At 36.9% G+C, this 11,752-nt stretch overlaps 1 non-coding gene across 1 annotated transcript; it reads right to left on the bottom strand.

Annotated features, from left to right (window-relative positions):
• Positions 1-7,726: 7,726 nt before the first annotated feature.
• On the bottom strand, positions 7,727-7,833 carry LOC121226020 (small nucleolar RNA R71). Its single transcript, XR_005923920.1, has one exon. It is a non-coding gene; the product is annotated as a small nucleolar RNA R71 (small nucleolar RNA).
• Positions 7,834-11,752: the final 3,919 nt, after the last annotated feature.

Genomic DNA, 11,752 nt, shown 5'->3' with positions numbered 1-11,752 from the left:
CCAGACAAGCTGCCAATCTGCGTACTAGTCGCTTTAAAAATCATATCTTGAGTTCTGAAACTCGAAATCCAGTTCCGTAAATTTTCCCTGAAACTAGACTCATATGCCCATCCACATATTTTTTTCTAGATTTTTGGTTAGGCCAATTAGTACAGTTTATTAGTCAAAGTCTCCCATGTTACAGGGATCGACTACACTGACCTTTGTACATTACGACTTCGATATCTCCCTGTACAAGGGTTTATTACTGATGTCGTTTGTTTCTATAGAAACTAGACTCGAAGGGTAATCTATGCACATATGGAATGACTTCTAATTATCTCTGGTTAATTTATAATGAATTTCCAAAGTCGGAACAGGGAATCCAGAAATCGCTCTGGCCCTGTTTCACAAGAGTTTAATTATCTCCTAACATACAGCTCATATGGTCGTTTCGTTTCTTCTATATGAAAATAGACTCATCGAGGTTTGATTACATAATTTACTCATTAATTAATTCCACTCCTACTATTTTTAGTGATTTTTCAATCTCACGTCACTGCTGCTGCCAGCATCTGTTACTAAAGCAACTATGCCTATTTCGTGATTTCTCCTTGATCTAACTAGTAATTCATCATACATATCACAAATTATGATCATGACTAGCCATGCCAAGGGCTAATCATTGTCAAACATCTCCCTACTACACTATTGCCATATCATGAATTTTGACACCAAAAATAATCAACCATGACATATGGCATAAAAAATCGAATTTCCAAGACTTACGACCTAACATTATAGAACCAAATCCAACCGAACATTTATGCCATTTTCGCATGGCTAAAAGTTTACATACCAAATTTCAACAAAACATATTAGCCTATACATGCCGAAATGTTCTCCTAGACCGACTAAAAAGAAGATACCAAAAGTTGCTAGCCGGTGTGATGACTTCGATGACGGCCCGATCACGCAAAAAGAGACGAGTCCAAGAAACCTAAAATAGGTGACAAGGAAACACCGAGTGAGTATATAACTCAGTAAGTCGTAAGCAATGCACCACCATCCATTAATAACATTATCACAAGAGGAAACAAAATGGAACGAGGCTAGTTACTCCATCCATACCGAACTATACCATAGTTCCTTAGACCTATCGGTTCAATCTCATACCAAGTCATGCATTCACATTCCATATACTAATCAATAGGATATTTGAGGCATTTTCATACATCATTGTATTTTCGTTACAATCATACAACTAAACGACCTTTCACCTATTCCACGATAAATCTTATGTACGTGACTTCAATTATAATTGTCACATAGGTTCAAACTTACCAAGCTCAACTCCAAATATAAACATAGCGCCTATTAGCCATGAACTCAAGGTACTTACCCGATCCGCTGTCCGTGATCAACTCAATAATGTCGCACACTTAGTGTCCATAGTGATTCAAAAGTATATATTAAGTCCCCACACTCAGTGCTATATAATCAACTCGCGCACTTAGTGCTATATATTCAAACTCGCACACTTAGTGCTGTACAATTTAAACCCGCACACTTAGTGCCGAGATCAACAACTCAATACATCTCACCTCTTTTCTTTTCATTCAACACTTTCATCACCACATGCATACATGTATATATATATTTATCATTCCATTCAGCATCATTACATAGACGTTATGACCATTTAAATTAATACAAACTATATGCTTAATGACTTAATTTGTGTTGGGTAAGACGGTTCCAACTCGGCTACTCGATGATCTTTTCTTTGCCTTTGCTTGATTCTCCTCCTTTAACTCCTTGAGCTTAATCAATAAATCAACTAGTTTAACCATCTTGCTAAACATTCATAATTCAATTACACATGCATATGTATGTCTGTATATTCGGCAACCATCCTCACTAATTACCCATTTAGTCGATTATACACATAATTAAAGGTAACATCACGAATGGGCATACTTATGTATGTATATATGTATATATATATACTTCGGAATGGGCATCACAATTAGATTTAACACCACCTTCATACTCAATTAGGTGGCCAAATATACCAAGTTAGACTTGACATTATACGTCACAAGAACTCTAATTTAATTTGTCAATTGCTTGGCCAAGAACTCACAAGTGCCTTATCTACAACCTATTCGGCCTTACTACTTAAACTTAGCCTTTCATACACTTATCTCTATTGTTTTAGAAGGCCGAATCCTTATGTGTTCCAACATCTAGCTTACTCAATTCAACACATCAAAACGACATTTAGGCCGATTTTGCTAGCACACAAGCCTTTGAGCGAATGTCCTTGACCTCTAGTCACCTAAATTTTTATTCTTTAAAACTCATCCAACTCATATTTTCACTGACAACCTCCTTAACTTCAATTTATTCACATCTTTAATCATGCTACATTCGACCATTATTTAACAATAATTCATGTATCCTTTTTATTAAACACTCAAAATCAACCATCTTCATACCTTATCACCAAAGACATCAAAATACCAACCAAGAATGTAACATTCATGGCCGAATATCATCTCCATCAATTAACAAAAAATTGAACCATGGCTAGGTAGATTTCAAACTTACAACTTAAAATATACATGAATCTCAAAGAATAATATCAAACATACCTCAATCTAGTTACATGCATGGCCAAACTTCTTAGAAACTTTTCCCCTAGGCACCGAATATTCAAGAGCTTCTTAATCAACTTAAAGGTGACCAAATGCCTTAACTTCAATTTCTTCTTTTTCTTTTCAATTCGGCCAAGAAGAACCAAAGAACACAACTTGTTTTTCTTTCTTCCTTAGAACATTCGGCCAAGGGAAATGAAGAAAGATGGACACTTTTTTTTTTGTTTTTTCTTTCTAGTTTCGACCAAATGGGGGGGGAACAACCACACACTTTTTTTTTGTTTTCATCATATTCCCTTTCATTATTTTATGCCCATGCTCCTTATTTTATCATTCTTCCCATGAAACACTAACTCAACATGTTTATGACATGTTCTTGCCCATCACACTTGGTCTACCATGCTTGTCATGGCCGCCACTACTAATTAGGGGGGAAATTGACATGCAAGTCCCCCCTTTTTATTTCATGCACTAATAGATCCTTATGCTTTGACCCATCACATTTCAAAATTTTCTCACATAAGTCCTATTTACTAAAATTCACCTACAATTAAACAAAATTCAAACACAAATTTTCACACATGCACATGTACATATAATGAGCATCAATTATGACGGTTAATTATTTTTATGACTCGGTTTAGCGGTCCCGAAACCACTTCCCGACTAGGGTCAATTTTGGGCTGTCACAACTCTCCCCACTTAAGAAATTTTCGTCCCCGAAAATCTTACCGGTAAATAAGTTTGGGTATCGTTCTTTCATCGAGCTCTCGGTTTCCCAAGTAGCTTCCTCGATCCCGTGTTTGAGCCATAACACCTTTACTAGCGGAACCCTTTTGTTTCGCAACTCCTTCACTTCACGAGCTAGGATACGCATCGGTTCTTCTTCATAACTCATATCGGCTTGAATTTCAACCTTTGATGGGCTAATTATGTGCGATGGATCAGATCTATAGCGTCGAAGCATCGAAACATGAAAGACGTCGTGGATTTTTTCAAGTTCAGGGGGCAAAATCAATCGATACGCAACTGGACCAACTCGTTCGGAGATTTCGTACGGCCCAATGAATCTCGGACTCAACTTGCCCTTACGGCCAAATCTGAGTACCTTTTTCCAAGGCGAAACTTTAAGAAACACTTTATCTCCCACCTGATATTCAATGTCTTTTCGTTGCAAATCCGCATATGATTTCTGACGATCTGTGGCTGCTTTCGGACTTTCACGGATTACCTTTACTTTCTGTTCGGCATCTTTAATCAAATCAACTCCGAAAATTTTACTTTCACCGAGCTCGGTCCAAAACAATGGTGTACAGCATTTACGACCGTACAAAGCCTCGTAAGGTGCCATCTTAATACTTGATTGAAAACTATTGTTGTAAGCGAATTCAATCAAAGGTAAATACCGTTCCCATGAACCATTAAACTCGAGGATGCAACATCTCAACATATCCTCAAGTATCTGAATTATCAGCTCGGATTGACCATCAGTTTGTGGATGAAAAGCGGTGCTAAAATGCAGCTTGGTACCCAAAGCTTCTTGCAATTTCTTCCAAAATCGCGAGGTGAATCTCGGATCTCTATCCGACACGATAGAAATAAGCACCCCGTGTAATCTCACAATCTGAGAAACATACAATTCGGCTAGTTTATCCAATGAAAAATCCGTACGCACGGGGATAAAGTGAGCCGACTTAGTCAGTCTATCAACAACAACCCAAATCGCATCCTTCTTACTTGCTGACAATGGCAGTCCGGACACAAAGTCCATTGTGACTCGATCCCATTTCCACTCGGGTATCATGATCGGCTGAAGTAATCCTGAAGGCACTTGATGTTCTGCTTTCACTTGTTGACATATTAAACATCTCGAAACAAAGTCGGAGATGTCTCGTTTCATACCATGCCACCAAAACCGACGTTTCAAGTCGTTGTACATTTTCGTACTCCCCGGGTGAATTTACATTCGGCTACAATGGGCTTCGTTCAGAATCATCGAAATGAGTTCTGAATTTCTTGGAACACACAACCGACTTTTGAACCACAAACAATCGTCATCATCAATTTGAAATTCGGATTCTATATTCGGAACACATTCAGCCCGTTTTGCAACCAATTCATCGTCGACTTTCTGAGCTTCACGAATTTGACGAATCAATAATGGTTTGGCCTTTAATTCAGCTAGTAACACATTGTCGGGTAGAACCGACAAGTGCACATTCATCCCTATTGTTTTAGAAGGCCGAATCCTTATGTGTTCCAACATCTAGCTTGCTCAATTCAACACATCAAAACGACATTTAGGCCGATTTTGCTAGCACACAAGCCTTTGACCGAATGTCCTTGACCTCTAGTCACCTAAATTTTTATTCTTTAAAACTCATCCAACTCATATTTTTCATTGACAACCTCCTTAACTTCAATTTATTCACATCTTTAATCATGCTACATTCGACCATTATTTAACAATAATTCATGTATCCTTTTTATTAAACACTCAAAATCAACCATCTTCATACCTCATCACCAAAGACATCAAAATACCAACCAAGAATGTAACATTCATGGCCGAATATCATCTCCATCAATTAACAAAAAATTGAACCATGGCAAGGTAGATTTCAAACTTACAGCTTAAAATATACATGAATCTCAAAGAATAATATCAAACATACCTCAATCTAGTTACATGCATGGCCAAACTTCTTAGAAACTTTTCCCCTAGGCACCGAATATTCAAGAGCTTCTTAATCAACTTAAAGGTGACCAAATGCCTTAACTTCAATTTCTTTTTTTTCTTTTCAATTCGGCCAAGAAGAACCAAAGAACACAACTTGTTTTTCTTTCTTCCTTAGAACATTCGGCCAAGGGAAATGAAGAAAGATGGACACTTTTTTTTGTTTTTTCTTTCTAGTTTCGGCCAAATGGGGGGGGAACAACCACACACTTTTTTTTTGTTTTCATCATATCCCCTTTCATTATTTTATGCCCATGCTCCTTATTTTATCATACTTCCCATGAAACACTAACTCAACATGTTTATGACATGTTCTTGCCCATCGCACTTGGTCTACCATGCTTGTCATGGCCGGCCACTACTAATTAGGGGGAAATTGACATGCAAGTCCCCCCTTTTTATTTCATGCACTAATAGATCCTTATGCTTTGACCTATCACATTTCAAAATTTTCTCACATAAGTCCTATTTACTAAAATTCACCTACAATTAAACAAAATTCAAACACGAAATTTTCACACATGCACATGTACATATAATGAGCATCAATTATGACGGTTAATTATTTTTATGACTCGGTTTAGCGGTCCCGAAACCACTTCCCGACTAGGGTCAATTTTGGGCTGTCACATGCCTATCACCATCCTTGCATAAAGGATTTCAGCAAATTAGCCTCTTAAATAGCCTTTGTTCGGCCACCTTGGAAAGCCATCAGCAAAGGAGCAACGCAAAGAAGCGAAGGAGCCTCGTCAGTCAGAGTTTTGGGTGACAGCCACTCTGAGTTGGGTTTAATCTTTATTTTCTTTAATTTAATTTAAAGATGTTTGCTATGTGTTCTTTGTTCTTATTTAGAACAATTATAGCTTAATTTTATTTAAGCTAGGATGATTATTTTAATTAAATTATATTTATTTGATTCATGCTTATAATGTTTGTGTCTCAATCGATCATGTTTTCAATTAAAATCAAGTTTGTATTTTGTTCATACGTGATTGAAATGCACCTGAATTAGCTGAGCGGTCCTAACCAGACAATGGCTAATGGACGCATAATTGAAATGTGCATGCTCAATTTAGATCCTAACCCGATTAAATTGTAGGTTGGATAACAACCCTCACCAGGCTCTATTATCTGCATAGTTTTTAGATTTGTGTGATTAAATTGTTTCAAACCTAGCATGTCCCTGTTACCTCACATGAATGCTAAGAAACCCTTAGTAAATAAGGATCAGTAAAATACGTATTTACTAAGTAAAGAATTCCGAAAGGACCTAATTTGGTTTCCAAACTCATGAAAGATCGAGTTTCCATGGAATGTTTTTTTTGAATATTATTAAGCATGATGATAATAAATTGAGTTTAATAAAAGTAATTGTCCTAGTTTATTTAGGTTATAACTGTTGCAAATTGTGCTTAATTTTGCTAAAATCTACTTCATTCATATAGTCTGCATACTTAAGAAAACTTGCATTAGGGATCATTGCATTTAATTTATTTTAGACACCACTTCTCTACTATATTTTGTTTCTATTTTTGAAATTGTTAATATAATTTTACAAATTAAGTGACTTAGCACAAATACAATCCCTGTGGAGACGATAACTCGATACTTACTTATTACTCGATAACGATTGTGTACACTTGCACAAACCTGAGCGTTACAAATTTTTGGCCCGTTGCCGGGGATTGTCAACTATTGCCATAGTCATTTTTTCGTGAAATTATTTATTTTCAATTTGATTTATTTCTAACATTACTAACTATTCTTTTTAATTTTTGTGATTTTCTGTTCAGGTGTTTATGAGCATAGATCGAATTATCAATTTACTCCTTGTAGACCCTAAAATTGAGAGAACTTTCAGACAAAGAAAATTTGAACGAACAGCTCAAAGACAAGTCGAGATGGACCTTGTAAATCAAAATCAAGACCAAGGTAATGAAGCCGATTATGTACAAAATTCCATCCTCATTGCCGATGATAGGGATCGATGCATCAGACAATATGCTGTGCCACTTTTTAGCAAGTTAAACCCAGGAATTAGAAGGCTAGATATTGAGGCAACCCAGTTTAAATTGAAACCAGTGATGTTTCAAGTGCTACAAGCAGTGGGCCAATTTAGTGGTATGCCCACGGAAGATCCACATCTCCACCTTTGATTGTTTATGGAGGTGAGTGATTCATTTAAGATAGTCAGTGTGACTGAAGACGCCTTGAAGTTGAAGTTGTTTCTGTACTCGTTGCGAGATCGAGCACGAGCATGGGTCAATTCATTGCCACCAATTTCCATGTCTACATGGCAAGAATTAGCAGAGAGATTTTTGGTTAAGTATTTCCCGCCTAGCAAAATGCTAAGTTGAGGAACGAGATCACAAATTTCCAACAACTAGATGATGAGTCTTTGTATAAGGCTTGAGAGTGATTTAAGGAGTTACTTTGTAAGTGTCCTCATCATGGGATTCCACATTGTATCCAGTTGGAGACATTCTATAATGGTCTCAATGCACATACAAGATTGATGGTAGATGCTTCCGCGAATTGTGAAATTTTGTCTAAGTCTTATAATGAGACTTATGAGATCATTGAGAGGATCGCGAGTAATAACTATCAATGGCCAACAAATCGAACAGCTTCAGAAAGACGAGTAGCTGGAGTTCATAAATTTGACTTTTTCTCTTCGTTATCAGTTCAGGTATCATCTATTTCCTCTATGTTAAAACAGTTAACCACTAATAGTACTAATATTTTTGTAGCTCAGCCACCAAGTTCATTTGAAGTAGTTTCCTGTGTGTACTATGGGGAAGGTCATTCTTTTGAGAATTGTCCATCTAATCCTGAGTCAGTGTACTATGTGGGGAACCGATATCAAAATAGGAGTGGACAAGGACCTCAGTCCAACTTCTACATTCCTTCATGGCTTAATCATCCTAACTTTTCTTGGAGCAACCAAGGAAATGGACCAAACAATAACTTATTACAACAAAGACCTAACCAATCTCAAGGGTTTAATTAGCAAGCTCCAAAACCACCTCAAGCTGAGGCATCAAACAGTTTGGAGAACTTGTTGAAAGCGTACATGGCAAAGAATGACGCTTTGATCTAAATCCAAGCAGCAACAATGAAAAATTTGGAAAACCAAATGGGTCAGTTAGCTACGGAGCTTCGCAATAGACCGCAAGGAACCTTGCCGAGTGATACTGAGAATCTAAGAAATTTAGGTAAAGAACATATCAAGGCAGTGGCATTGCGTAGTGGAAAGACTCTAGAACCCCTATTAATTGATGTCGAAGATGAGCATGTAGAAAAGGAGAAAGTCAGCCAGTTGTTGACGTTCCTACACCAAAGGAATCAGAATCTGCAAAGTCTGACAAGGTAAACCCTGACTTAGTGAATTCAGATATTTTAACATTTTCTTTGGATGTAGATTTACCTACTCAGAAAAGTTTTTTGGTTCAACCGAAAGTTCCATCACCTCCACATCCGCAAAGTTTGCAGCAACACAAACAGAAAAATGAGGTGCAATTCAAGAAGTTTTTGGATGTTCTGAAGCAATTACACATCAATATTCCGTTGGTGGAGGCTTTAGAACAAATGCCAAATTATGTGAAGTTTATGAAGGATATACTGTCTAAGAAAAAATGACTGAGTGAGTATGAGACTGTTGCTTTGACAAAGGAGTGTAGTGCATTCCTCCAAAACAAACTGCCACCAAAATTGAAAGACCTAGGAAGCTTTACTATACCCTGTAACATTGGTAAATCTTATTGTGGTAAAGCTTTGTGTGACTTAGGAGCGAGTATCAACTTGATGCCTAAGTCTATTTTCAAGATGTTAGAGATAGGTGAAGTAAGACCTACAACCATGATGCTTCAGCTAGCGGATTGATCTTTAGCATATCCCGAAGGAAAGATTGAGGATGTTTTGGTAAGAGTCGATAAATTTATTTTTCCTACTGATTTCATTATTTTAGATTTTGAAGCAGATAAGGAAGTACCAATTATCCTTGGGAGACCTTTCCTAGCCACAGGAAGAACATTAATTGATGTGCAGAAAGGTGAACTCACCATGCGAGTTCAAGATGATCAGGTAACCTTTAACATTCTTAAAGCAATGAAATTTCCTGACCTGACAGAGGAGTGTTCAGTTATGGAAGAGATAGAAACATTGGTTTCTTTGGAAAGCAATTTTGAAGAAGATCCATTAGAGAAAGCTTTAGATCTTGACCCTTTGGAGGATGAAGAAGGTGATGAAAACATGGCTTTGATGGAAGCCAATCCAAGAAATTATATTCAATCCACATGGTTTGAACCATTGGAGTTGTAAGTCAGAGAATTTGTGCAACCTAAGTTGTCAATTGAAGAACCACCTAAACTCGAACTAAAGGTACTTCCTTCCCATTTTTCGTTGCCTTTTATGGATCAGATGTTAGATCAATTGAAGGGTAATGAATTCTATTGTTTTTTAGATGGTTATTCGAGATATAACCAAATAGTTGTATCCCCAGATGACCAATATAAAACAACCTTTACTTGTCCATATGGTACGTTTTCTTTTAGGCGAATGTCTTTTTGTTTATGTAATGCACCTGCAACTTTTCAACGATGCATGATGGCTATAGTTATTGATATGGTCAAAAATTTTGTTAAGGTTTTCATGGATGATTTTTCTATTTTTTGGTAACAGTTAGGATATCTGTTTGAGTAATTTGGCTAAGGTACTGAAGAGATGAGAAGAGACGAATCTTGTCCTTAATTGGGAAAAATGACATTTCATGGTCAAGGAAGGGATCGTCTTAGGTCATAAGATCTCAAAGAAATGAATTGAAGTCGATAAATTAAAGGTGGATGTAATTGAAAGATTACCGTCCCGAATTAATGTGAAAGGAGTCAGAAGTTCCTTAGGCCATGCTAGTTTTTACCGAAGGTTTATCAAGGATTTCTCAAAAATTTCTAAGTCGCTGTGTTTGTTGTTAGATAAAGATAAAGTGTTCAATTTCAATAAAGCATGTTTGGAAGCTTTTGAAAATCTAAAGAATCGGTTAATTACAACTCCAATAATCGTTACACCTGATTGGAACTCACCTTTTGAGTTGATGTGGGATGCAAGTGATTAAGCTGTTGGAGCTGTGATGGATCAAAGAAGAAATAAAGTGTTCCACCCTATTTACTATGCAAGTAGAATTTTGACGGGAGCCCAACTAAATTATACGGTAACTAAAAAGGAACTATTTGCTATAGTTTTTGCTTTTGAAAAATTCTGTTAATATCTTATAGGTACCAAAGGTACAGTATTTACTGACCATGCGGCCATTAAATACTTGCTCATGAAGAAAGATGCAAAACCAAGGCTAATTCATTGGATACTTTTACTCCAAGAGTTTGACCTTGAGATCCAAGATAGAAAAGGTGTTGAAAATTAAATAGCTGATCATTTGTCAAGATTGGAGCAAGATGAGGAAACCCAGTCTGGTGTGCCTATCAATGAGAATTTCCCAGATGAGCACTTATTTGAGATAAGTCGCATTCATGAAATACCCTGGTTTGCTGATTTTGCCAATTATCTTGCATGTGGAATAATTCCTCGAGAAATGACATACCAGCAAAGGAAGAAATTCCTTCATGATAGTCGGTATTATCTTTGGGAGGATCCATTTTTTTAAAGAGTGTGTAGATAATATAGTCTGAAAGTGTGTAGCTGAAAGTGAGATTGTCGAGATCTTATATCATTTCCATTCATCTCCAAGTGGGGGACACTTTTGTGGTTCACGTACTGCAAGAAAGATTTTGTGAGCAGGTTTCTTTTGGCTGACATTATTTAAAGATGCTTATTCTTATGTGAAGAACTGTGATAAATGCCAAAGGACTGGAAATAAATCAAGGAGGAATGAGATGCCCATGACAAAAATTTTGGAGATTGAATTGTTCGACGTATGGGGTATTGACTTCTTAGGCCAGTTTCCTTCTTCATATGGGAAGAAATACATCTTAGTTGTTGTGGACTATGTATCCAAGTGGGTTAAAGCTGAAGCATACCCTACAAATGATGCTAAGGTAGTTATGTGATTCCTTCAGAAGCATGTGTTTACACGATTTTGGATACCAAGAGCTATTATTAGTGATGAAGGTTCTCACTTTGTAAACAAATGGCTTAAGTGGTTGCTTGAAAAATATGATGTGAAGCACAAGATTGCTACTGCCTATCACCCCCAATCTAATGGACAAGTTGAAAGAGTGAACCGTGAAATCAAAGGTATCCTTGAAAAGGTAGTACGCCCTACCAGAAAAGATTGGTCTCGAAGGCTTGATGATGCATTATGGGCCTATCGAACAGCATTTAAGACTCTGTTAGGAATGACTTCTTATTGGTTAGTCTTTGGAAA

The sequence above is a fragment of the Gossypium hirsutum genome, chromosome D13 (genome assembly GCF_007990345.1).
Source record: "Gossypium hirsutum isolate 1008001.06 chromosome D13, Gossypium_hirsutum_v2.1, whole genome shotgun sequence".
In the NCBI taxonomy this organism is placed as follows: Eukaryota; Viridiplantae; Streptophyta; class Magnoliopsida; order Malvales; family Malvaceae; genus Gossypium; species Gossypium hirsutum.
This window is presented reverse-complemented; position numbering and strand designations above follow the sequence as displayed.